A 12564-nucleotide genomic window follows, 5' to 3' on the forward strand; every position below is an offset into this window, starting at 1 on the left:
GAGCACTATCTGGTGGTGGCCGCAAAGCCCAAAGGGGTATTGGAGCATGTAAAACAATACTAACGGTACCTTTAAAGAAATAGAGAAATTTTTTTTGGTGTGAAGAGAATGATGCTAACCCTTTTTAAAGGAATAGAAGCATAAAAAAGGTTCTGGAAAAACCCCCAAGACACTTGTCATGGGGTGGCTTTACCTTTAAGGTGGTTTTGGGAGCTAAGGAAGTTGAAGCTGCTGGTGGCTGATGAGAGTCTTTCCTCCTGACTAATTATCGGTCATTTTTAAGAATTGACAGCAGTTTTGACCATTAAAAAGTGAAGTCAACTTGTGAACACCCCCTTAAGATGTACAGTCAAAGCTCTCTTGTCTTCTTTGTGTTTCCGGCTTCTGACAAGGTAACAAGGCTCTGTCTTGGCCTCCTCCCCCCCTCCAGGCCGGACAAGGACGCAGAAGGGGGGGGGGGGGAAGCAGAGCCGGCCAGCTGGGCTTAGTTTTCAGTTTCTGCTGCTGGTCTGAAACCTGACACCATGAACTCTTGCAGCTTTTATAAGGCTTTAATTCTTTTACTACCTGGATAAAACGTACAGATTACTCCTTTTTCCCAGAGAGACAGAGAGAGAGAGATAATCAACATGAAGAAGACATCATAAAACCACCAACAGTGAAGAAAAGAGTTAAGTTTTAGATGAGGAGAGAATAAGGAGATGCTTTATAAGCTGAAATATTTTTCTGTTAAAGCTATAGAGATGGACAATAGTAATTTGAAAAGACTCCTTTAATTCATGACAGAGTATATTGGGAGGAATTGAGTGTTCAAAGTGTAGATTTTGAGCAAAAGAGAAAGTAATTGTAATACAGTGAAGTGCTGGAACAGAGTGAAGGGAAAATTTGAGGCCTTGAGGGCAATGAGAAAACTGTTTCCAAGGAAGCTCACAGAGACAGATGAAGAAGACTTTTGCCTTTGAATAACTCATCCTTAAAATGACATCCCTGGACTCATGGCCCGTACACACCTCAGAGTGATGTGAAATGGGAGAAGTGAACTCTGATGACAAGATTTCCAGGCAGCTGACATCAGAAAAATAGAAAACTATAACAAAAATAGTTTTATTGTGAGAAACTCCATAAATTAGCAGAAAGACTTCTGTTTCTCTACAAAGGCTGATGAAAAGACTCTAACAGGAATTGGGACTGTTTCAAACACCAAAGTTCCAAAGTTTTTTGTCTCTATGTTGTCATGTGAACGAGGGAAAGGTTAAGTAGTGGGGGATAAAGGGGTTTTCTGGAGGTTTATTCTAGTGTTCTTATTCTTGTAGTTTTGTTAATAAACTTTCTTTATTCCTTTTAAGTTTTAAGCCTGTTTTGCTCTTGTTCTAATCCATATCTCACAGCAAAACATAAGAAATTTTTTTAGTTACTGTTTTAAAACCACGACAACACTGTAGGGTATTGGAAAGTCCCAGACAGAATGTTTAGGATTTGCAGAGAAAGAGCATATAGTCAGTTACCCTCAAATTGGAAAGGCAGCTGTACCATAGGAATGATTCAACCTGGATTCTTTCTCTTACCAAGAAAAGAAGGAAACACCCTTGGGACGCTTTTGTATGGGCAGCTAGAAGTATGCTCAAAGAGAGATCTCATCGGAGGAACCCAAAATGGGGCAATGATGAGTGGCCCCCGGAGTGGATAATAGAAGTTTATGGACCTGCTACTTGAGCACAAGACGGCAGTTGGGGATATAAAACTCCCATTTATATGCTTAACTGAATTATCAGACTTCAAGCAGTAATAGAAATAATAACCAATAAAAAGGCCCAAGGTTTAGAATTAATAACTAGACAAATGTCTCAAACCCGAGCAGCAGTGTACCAAAATTGCTTGGCATTGGATTATTTGTTAGCTGAGGAAGGTAGAGTTTGTGGGAAGTTTAACATGTCTGAATGTTGTTTACAAATTGATGATAACGGAGAAGTTGTTACTCAGCTAGCAGAAGATATTAAATTAATAGCACAGTTATGTATACTATATGGGGAAAAAAGAGCCTGGCAATTTTTTTCAAGCTAGACAGCAACAGACTACCAAACAGCCACAGAAGCTGTACAAAGAATCCAGCACCTCTCAACCAGCTTTTCCCTTCCTCACCCCAACTACAACACTACATTTTGCACCAGAAGTACATACCCAGGGATGAGCACTGCTTTATATCATTGCTTTGTGTTCCCCTTGTACAATTTTTCACAATACTCTGCTTGATACTATAGCTTTCCCACTAGAAATAGTGTAAAAGTTGTTTTTCAACTGAGCATTTAGATACTGTAAGGTTTTCTTTTGAATATGGTATATTAGTGTCCCAAGTTATGGGCTTACTGTCTGGTATCAGAGCCAACCTGTTCTTTTCCTGCCACCTTTTTGGCTTCTAAATCTGCCTACCTGTTTACCATCTCCTGTTCTGTGTTACCCTTTGCAATGCATGATTGCCACTCATAAGGGTAGATTGATGGCTTCCAGAAGTAGTAGAATGTCTTAATCTTCCCTTTTGCCAGTTCTAATGCTTGGATCAAAGCTATGATTTCTGCTTTCTGAGCTGAGGTTCCTGCTGGAAGGGGGACGAGCTTTGATTACCATTTTAGTAGTGGTGATTGCATATCTGGCCCTCTGGGTCCTGTTTTTAACAAAGCTGCTACCATCTGTATACCATGTGTAATAAATTATGGTTGTATTAAAAATTCGGAGTGTATAAGAAAGATATGTTTTGTAGAAACAGAACAAAATATAAAGCATGGAAAAGCCTCCCCCCCCCAAGTGGGATGAGGCTTTCTGCCGAGGAGTTGCTGATTGCCAGCAACGCCCAAGATAACTAACCAAAACCGGCCCATCAACCCAAACAAACACACAGGACACGGATCATCAGGAAAACAATGACACTAGCTCGGGAAATTATCTACCTCCGGATCCAAGCAACGCCCTGCGGATTCCAGTGGGTAGAGAAACCGATCAATAGAAAAAAGACAAATTCCAAAAGAAAGGCTTCGCCAGACTCAAACATTTCTGTGTTGAAAAAGCAATCAGGGGAAACAAAGGAGGAAACCCGGCCGAGATACTCATCGGCACCAACCCGGATTCCACCACCCTGTCATGAAAGACTTAACATTGCAACACACAGAGTCTCCTTTGCATGAGAGGAGAATCTGGCCGGACACGAAAATAATGTCATCATTCTATGTCAGGAAATCCATTCACTGGACAATCAAGGACACTTGGTGAATGGAACTTGCCTGGAATTTTGGCCTGAGGACTTAAAAATCCTATAAAACCCCAATCCTGAGGATGCTCAGACGTGGATTTGGGAAACCTATACCTCCGGTGTAGACCCCTGTCCACCCAGCGCTGCGCTGTTCTTTTTATTGTGGGTTTTTATCGCTGTTTCTGTTTATTATTGTTTATTAATAAATTTCTCTTTGATTTTATCCCAAAATTGCCTTTGCATTTATAACAGATTGGTGCCGTGACTCGGATCGGAAAAACTGTGGGAGAACCTCGCTATCCAGGGGGGTACCCCCGCTGATTTCAGCGGCCTGGGAAGCCGAGAACCTCCGCAGTTCACTCCGACACCCGAACCAAATTTAGGCTGAGGTAAAAACCACAATAAAAGAGAAATACGGATCCAGGAAGAGCTCGGGAAGAGAAGCCGCGGCTTGGTAGCTCATAAAAAGTCAGTTGTGCACGAAGACATCCTCGCAGGAAAATTGCTGTAAGTATTGCGAGGTTGAGCGGGGTGATTGGACAAGCGTGTGTGAGACGTGATCTGATCACGGAGCGAGTGCGGACTCCAAAGCCGCGGTTCCATCCTCCCGCGAGGGAATTGGCCGGCTACGGAGGAAGCGAATCGGTGTGAAGGGTCTCTATACGCGTTTGTAAAACCTGGGGCCAAAGGGGTGCTCTGGGGGACCGATCAAAAAGGGCTGGAAGAGGAAGAGGACGTCCAGTAGAGCTCGGGAAAGAGTAAACTCTTCTAGCAATCAGGACCCAGGAGAGGTCCGGAGGAGAGATCAAAGCGCTAAGAAAAACCCCGGAACAGCAATCCGAGAAGGTGAGTATTAGCAGACTTTTTTGACTCTCAAACTACAAACACAACGCAGAATACTAGGTAAGACTTTTGGTTTTTTCTTCACCATGGGACAGAAAAAGAGTAAAATGCAAAAGCCAGTAGACACGAAAAACCCTTCCATAGAAACGAAGGAATTGTTAGACATCCCACCAGAAAGTCCTTTGGGTTGGTTGTTAAAAGAGTGGGAAAATTGCCCTGAAAGGAAAAAGAAGTCCAAGGCAAAAATGATCCACTATTGTGCCGAGGTTTGGGGTGGACAGGAACTGAGGCCCCATCTCACTTGGCCAATATTAGGAACATTTGAAAAGTGGACGTGCAATGAGTTACTCTCGTATGTAGAGAGCAAGGTTTCCTCGGACTCCGAGGAACCGGAATATGCCCGACTCTGGCTAAAGGCCAGAGTAGGACTATTTCCGATGAAACTAAAAAGTGAAACAAAAACAGAAACCTGGGAGCCCCTTGATCATTTACCTCCTCCATACCACGGGCCGGCAGGATCTCCCGTGGTGGACCAAGTGGTGCCATCAGCTCCCACGAGCTCGCTGGCACAACCAGGTGAAGCACACACATCGCGAACAGGGGAACCGGCGCCAGCAGTGGTTCCGGTGGCCCCTCCCCTGGCTCCTCCTGTGGGAACCGCAACCACCGCGGTTTCCCAAGAAACCATGGTAGCGCAAAGTAGGGGATCTCCGTATCCCCCATTGCCCGTCCCGCTGCCCCAGCCAGATTCCCCGACTTTGGCAAGGGGAATCCTTCATAATAACCTAGTGGCGACTGATTGTTCATCAGCAATAAAGGAACAAAATCTTAAAAACCCCTATTCCCCTCCCGCAAGCAGGACTCGGTTTAAGTCTAGACAGATGAGTGAAGGATGGGAAGAGAATGAGAGTAGGCACAGAATGTTCCCTCTCAGGGAAGTGCCTACTGCTCCTGGAGTGATTGGATTTGTGAATGTACCCCTAAATTCAGGGGATGTGCGAGCATTTAAGAAAGAGATGGGAAGATTGTTGGATGATCCGTTTGGAGTAGCAGAGAGATTGGATGAGTTTTTAGGCAGTAGTATTTATACATATGAGGATCTCATGGCAATCTTGAGATCTCTGTTTAGTCAAGAGGAAAGAGACATGATTAAACAGGCTGGTATCAGGGACTGGGAGCGGCGAAACCCTCAGGGAACGCCGGGCAACCAAAAGTGGCCGAGCGTAAGCCCGAGTTGGAGCGCCCAAACAGAGGATGGCAGAAGGAGCATGAATGATTTAAGGAATATGATTGTGCAAGGAATAAGGGAAGCGGTTCCCCGAGGCCAAAATATTAGTAAGGTGTTTGGGGAATGTCAGGGGAAGGAGGAATCCCCCACCGAGTGGTTGGAGAGATTGCGGCGAAGTCTGCAGATCTATTCTGGGACAGACCCTAGTTCTCCGGTGGGAGAAGTGTTACTTAAAACGCAATTCGTGGCGAAATCATGGGAGGATATTAGAAAGAAATTAGAAAAGATTGAAGGGTGGCAGGAGAAAGGTCTCCAAGAGCTTCTGAGGGAAGCTCAAAAGATTTACATGAGGAGAGAAGACGAGAAACAGAAACTTCAGGCCAAAATACTGGTGGCCGCAGTAAAAGAAGCTCAGAAACAAGAACAGACGCACGGCAAGTTTAAAACAGCGCCGAAAAAGCCGCAGGAGTCACAGAAGAATGGCTCCGCCCCGCGGAAAGATCCCCCAGAATGTTTTTACTGTAAGAAAGTAGGACACATACAAAGGAATTGCCGCCAGAAAATAAAAGATGAAAAGGTATTTCAGGAAGATTAGGGAAGTCTTGGGCTCTTTCAGATGGGGACGATAACAGCTAAAGAGCCCTTGATAAAATTAAAAGTGGGTCCCCATCGCGAGGAAATAGAATTTTTGGTTGACACGGGAGCTGAGAGAAGCACCCTGCAAAAATTACCCCGGGGATGCGTAGCAAGTAAGGAAAAGGTAGTGGTAATCGGTGCGAAGGGAGATCCCTTCAAAGTTTCTGTAATTAAAAATGTGGAAATAGAGTCTGAAAATAAAATATGCCTAGGAAATTTGTTATTAGTAGAAGAAGCCGATTACAATTTGTTAGGAAGAGATATGATTGTCTCATTGGGTATAAACATTGTTGTAAAGAATTCTGAATTAGTAATAAAGATATTTCATTTGACTCCGAAAGATGAAAGGGAAATCGATCCCAAAGTGTGGCATTCAAAAGGGGAGGTGGGGAAATTAGATATCACCCCCATCAAAATTGAAATAGAAAACCCAGAGGACCCGATAAGGGTAAAACAATATCCCATCCCGATAGAAGGGAAAAGGGGTTTGAAACTAGTAATTGATGACCTCCTTAGAGGAGGTACCCTCGAACCCTGCATGTCTCAACATAACACCCCCATCCTGGCAGTGAAGAAAGCGGATGGGAGCTTCCGACTGGTGCAGGATCTCAGGGCAGTAAATGCTAGAACCCGAACCAGGTTTCCGGTAGTGGCAAATCCTTATACTTTACTTAACAGACTCTCACCTGAGGATGTATGGTACAGTGTAATTGATTTAAAAGACGCATTTTGGACTTGTCCTTTGGATGAAGGGAGTAGGAACTTCTTTGCCTTTCAATGGGAGGATCCGGACACGAACAGAAATCAACAGTTAAGGTGGACGGTCCTCCCACAGGGGTTTGTGGAATCACCCAATTTATTTGGACAGGCATTGGAACAATTACTTACTGAATTCATTCCAGAGGAAGGGACAAAGCTCTTACAATATGTAGATGATTTATTAATTGCTGGAACCATGGAGGAAAAAGTCAGAAAAAGTACAATTTCATTGTTGAATTTTCTGGGAAAAAAGGGTTTGAAAGTATCAAAATCCAAACTGCAGTTCACGGAGCCCGAGGTAAAATATCTGGGACATTGGATTTCTCAGGGGAAAAAGATGCTAGATCCTGACAGAGTGGCCGGGATTCTGGTACTCCCAGCCCCAAAAACAAAAAGACAAATCAGGCAATTTTTAGGGCTCCTGGGATATTGCAGACAGTGGATTGAAGGATACAGTGAAAAAGTAAAATTTTTGTATGAAAGATTAAACACAGATAGAGTGAAATGGACCACTCAGGATGAAAGCAAGTTTCAGGAATTGAAAACTGCACTTATAACTGCCCCGGTTCTAACCTTGCCAGACACAAATAAAGAATTCCAACTATTTGTTGATGTAAGTGGACAGACAGCCCAAGGAGTTCTGACCCAGGAGTGGGCAGAAAAGAAAAAGCCCATAGGATTTTTATCAAAAATCCTAGATCCAGTCAGTCGAGGGTGGCCTACTTGCTTGCAAGCAATTGTTGCAGTAGCTCTGTTAGTTGGGGAAGCAAAAAAGATAACTTTTGGAGCCTCTTTAACAGTCTACACCCCACACGATGTAAGAAATATCTTACAGCAAAAAGCCGAGAAATGGCTAACTGATTCAAGACTTCTGAAATATGAAGCCATGCTAATTAGTTCGCCAGGCCTCGAGTTGAGGACAACTACTGCCCAAAACCCGGCGCAGTTTTTGTTTGGGGAACCAACAGGTGAGCTGTTGCATAATTGCATTGAAGCAGTGGAATTGCAAACAAAGGTAAGACCGGACCTGGAGGATCAAGAGTTAGAAGGGGGGGAAAAATGGTTCATTGATGGTTCATCAAAAATGGTAGAAGGAAAAAGAAAGTCAGGTTATGCCATCATAAATGGTAAGACCGAACAAATCATAGAATCAGGTCCCTTGCAGGCATGTTGGTCGGCTCAAGCCTGTGAACTGTTTGCACTCTTAAGAGCCCTCAAAGGCCTGAAGGGAAAAAGGGGAACTATTTTCACAGATTCGAAGTATGCATTTGGGGTAGTGCATACTTTTGGAAAAATATGGGAAGAAAGAGGTTTAATAAACACCAAGGGAAAAAGATTAATACATGGAGAAATAATTAAACAAATCTTAGAAGCTATCAGAGAGCCCCAGGAGATATCAGTAGTCCATGTAAAAGGACACCAAACTGGGTGGCGGTTTCACACCAGGGGAAACAATCTAGCGGACAAAGAGGCGAAACGAGCTGCGTTACTGGCGGTAAGTATTCCCGAGATCAGTCCCAAAGAAACCCCAGAAGTGTCCGTGCTTCCTTCAGAGAAGGAGCAAGAAGATTTCCAGAAGGTAGGTGGATATTTTAAAGAAAATAAATGGTGGTTGCCAGACGGGAGGGAGCTGGTTCCAAAAAGTATAGCGAGAGGAATACTCAGGAGATTGCATGAACAAACCCACTGGGGGACCAGGGCACTGGCTGAACAATTTTTAAAATTTTTCGGATGTAAAGGAATCTTTGAACTTGCCAAGCAAGAGGTACAGGGGTGCGTGATATGCCAGAAAGTAAATCGTGCCAATTCAAAACAAACAAATTGGGGTGGCCGGCCACTTTCGTATAGGCCATTCGAGAGAATCCAGGTAGATTTCACGGAACTACCAAAGATTGGGAGAAATAAATATTTATTAGTGATAGTGGATAAACTGACACATTGGGTCGAGGCATTTCCCAGAGCAAAGGCTACGGCCCAAACCGTGTCTAAAATTCTACTAGAGGAAATAATTCCTAGATATGGGATAATAGACCATATCGATTCTGATCAAGGGACTCACTTCACCTCTAAAATCATCAAACAACTGTCAGAAGCATTGGGAATCAGATGGCAATATCACACCCCCTGGCACCCTCAAAGCTCGGGACAGGTGGAAAGGATGAATCAAACCTTAAAATCGCAATTATCCAAATTAATAATCGAAACAAAAATGACTTGGGTCCGATGTCTTCCTTTAGCTTTGTTAAACATCCGGACCATGCCTCATTCTGAAACCGGTTTATCCCCTTTTGAAATGCTATATGGAATGCCATATAGGCATGGGATGCCGGTGGCACACCCTCAAATAGAGGATGTGCAATTACAACCTTATCTCATTTCTATAAATAAAAATCTACAGGAACTCCGGAAAAAAGGATTGATTCCTCAGAGCACAACATTGGGATTTCCAATTCACAAAATCCAGCCGGGCGACAAAGTATTGATTAAAGTGTGGAGGGAACTTCCCCTCAGTCCGCATTGGGAAGGTCCCTTCCTCGTTCTCCTGACCACGGACACTGCTGTGCGAACGGCCGAGAAAGGGTGGACTCACTTCTCTCGGGCCAAGAAGGTTCCGGATTGCCAAGCCCCCGAGTGGAAGATCACCACCCCGCCAGGAGATTTGAAAATCAAGCTCCGAAGGCACCACAAATGAACAATAGTGAGAGGATAAGTTGCAATATCCGCGATTGTTATTGTTTCCCGTTTATACATTTTAAGTGCGCTTATTGTAAGCAGATTTGGGTAACTCATTGCATAAGGGGTTATAAACCAAGGGGGTTGTGCACTAGGTGCTACGAAAAGGAGTTAGACCAGACCAATCGATTCCTGATACTTGCAACTCGAGCGGGCCTTTTGGAACTTGACTCTCCGGAGTGGTTCCTGTTTTACCAAAAAGGATTAAGGGGTCAGCTTGATTGCAAAGCAGACCCCTTGGAAATTGAGTGCCGGAGGACCGTAAAAGTACCTTGTAGATTTGAACCAGTTAAAGCATCTCGGTGGGCAACCTTCAAGCGGAGGTTTGCCATCAGGACATCAAGGGCCCCTGAAGACAGTCCTTGCTGCCGGGAAGATGGTTATCCCCGCCGTATACTTTTGTACGGGCGGAGGGAATGGCAGAGGGATGCAATTGTGGGGAATCCTGATGTCCCTGAGCCTAGTCATGTACTCGATCAAGAGAATAGAGGCCGAGGCCCCCCTAGGGGAGGCTCCCCAGGGGAAGTGTGAGCAGTGTCAGACTGCCCCAGAAAACGAGCTCTTGACCAAGTGCCCTTCAGAACTACATGCAGGTATTTGTTGGTTAAACGGCACTCAGTTCGAATTGTGTAAATCAAAAAAAGAAAATCTGGTGCTCGAACTCGAGAGTAAGTATCAAGGAAAAACCTATTCGGAACTTGGAAGAAATAGGGGCTGTTGAGACCCGCTTCCGAAACAAAAGAGAAATAAAGGGAATTCCCCCAATCGAGGTCTGTGGACAGTGTAATAAGACTGTCTGGATTGGGGGAAAGAAGCATTCGACGTTTTTGGCATACCACCGAGTTAACCCTACCTGCTACAATGAAGCAAGCTTAAAACCGTGCATGATGGGGGGAAAGCTGTACTGGGAAGGGAAAAATGTGAAACACGAGACAAGGCTGACATTCAATAATGAACCCATAATTTTGGAATTATTGAAGTCAGATGATGAGAACTCGTGTCTTCAATTTGACCCAGTGTTCTGCTTTTCAAAGGATGAAAAGGGATTGGATCCAGAGAGTAAAATAAAGCAAATAGCTATAGACTTAAAACGAAAAGAAATGGAAAATAAAAAGAAAAGGCTGGAGCAAGAGAGGTTAAACTCTCTCAGCGAACAATATGAATTATTAGAAAGACAATACGATAATTGGAAATTACCCAGCCCTAACCAAAACTTGTTTGTTGATCTAATGCAGGAAATAGCCACTGAATTAGGTATATCCAACTGCTGGATATGCGGTGGTTTAAAATCAGCGGAGAGGTGGCCATGGAAAGGAGAGGGATTGACCCCGGAACAAATATTAAAAGGGACAGAATTAAAATTCTCAAAAACTACCCGGAGGCCAGAAGGATGGGTCATAGATGACCGAATAATTGGGACGTTTTGCATTAGCCGGGAGGGAAAAGAGTTTACCGATTTGGTAGGATACACTCCGTGTGTGAATACACTCACAGTAAACTCAGAAAAGAAAACAAAAATCTGGCACCCGGAATCACCCGAAGGATATTGGATCTCCTATCGGGAAAACAATTGCGAGTGGGTAGAGACTATCGGATTATGTTGGAACAAGAAGCCGGGGGCCAATCCCTTCCATGTTTTCATAGGCCTGAGGGATTATTGGGAGGATCCGGCAAAAACTAATAAAAACTGGGAAGCTCCCGATGGAATTTACTGGATATGCGGGAAAAAAGGCATACAGTGAATTACCTCGGAAATGGAAAGGGTCATGCACACCAGGACTAATTCGGCCTTTTTTCTTCACCCTACCAAAAGATGAAAGTAAATCCCTAGGGGCTCCCCTCTTTGAAACATTAGCTCGACAAAAGAGGGACCTAAAAAAGATATTACCGATAGCAGGAGGGAGCCAGAAATGGAACGAGGAGGAATGGCCGGCCGAGAGAATCATACAATACTATGGTCCGGCCACTTGGGCGAATGATGGCAGTTGGGGTTATAGAACCCCCATTTATCTTCTGAATCGGCTCATTCGACTGCAAGCGGTAATGGAGGTAGTTTCCAATCACACCTCAGAAGCCCTGGAACTCCTAGCAAGGCAACATTCTCAAATGAGGGCCTTTGTTTACCAGAACAGACTGTCCCTCGATTACTTGCTAGCTGAGGAGGGAGGGGTGTGCGGGAGATTCAATGAATCTGAGTGTTGCATGGAAATAGATGATTATGGCGAAACTATAAAGGGACTAGCTGCGGAAATCAAGAAAGTGGCACATGTGCCAGTTCAAAAATGGAATTCTATTCTACAAGCCTCTTGGTGGGACCAAATTTTCGGTCAAGGGGCTTGGTGGAAAAAGCTAGTGTTCTTTATAGGATGTTCAATAGCCGGAATCATCTTTTTGCCTTGTTTAATTCCTTGCCTGATTAGGCTAATACAATCTGTAGTGCAAGGAATGCAAATTGCCGCCCTCCCAATAGATCCGGAAAAATCACAAGATAAAAATGCCCTTCTTTCTAAATTACTGGTTTTAGAAGAAGAGAAAGAGAGTAATAAGGCATTAAGGGCCTTAGAAAGGTTTGAAAACGAACATATGCTGACCACCAAAAATTGACAATTAGACAAAGAAAAAATAATGATGGAAAAAGAGTAAGAAAAGGATACTTTTCTTTAAAAGAGAGTGTGAAAATAACGAATTTTTAAATGTGATAAATTATTAGGTGGGGGACTGTAATAAATTATGGTTGTATTAAAAATTCGGAGTGTATAAGAAAGATATGTTTTGTAGAAACAAAACAAAATATAAAACATGGAAAAGCCTCCCCCCCCAAGTGGGATGAGGCTTTCTGCCGAGGAGTTGCTGATTGCCAGCAACGCCCAAGATAACTAACCAAAACCGGCCCATCAACCCAAACAAACACACAGGACACGGATCATCAGGAAAACAATGACACTAGCTCGGGAAATTATCTACCTCCGGATCCAAGCAACGCCCTGCGGATTCCAGTGGGTAGAGAAACCGATCAATAGAAAAAAGACAAATTCCAAAAGAAAGGCTTCGCCAGACTCAAACATTTCTGTGTTGAAAAAGCAATCAGGGGAAACAAAGGAGGAAACCCGGCCGAGATACTCAT

The sequence above is a fragment of the Poecile atricapillus genome, chromosome W (assembly GCF_030490865.1).
Source record: "Poecile atricapillus isolate bPoeAtr1 chromosome W, bPoeAtr1.hap1, whole genome shotgun sequence".
NCBI classification, from domain to species: Eukaryota; Metazoa; Chordata; class Aves; order Passeriformes; family Paridae; genus Poecile; species Poecile atricapillus.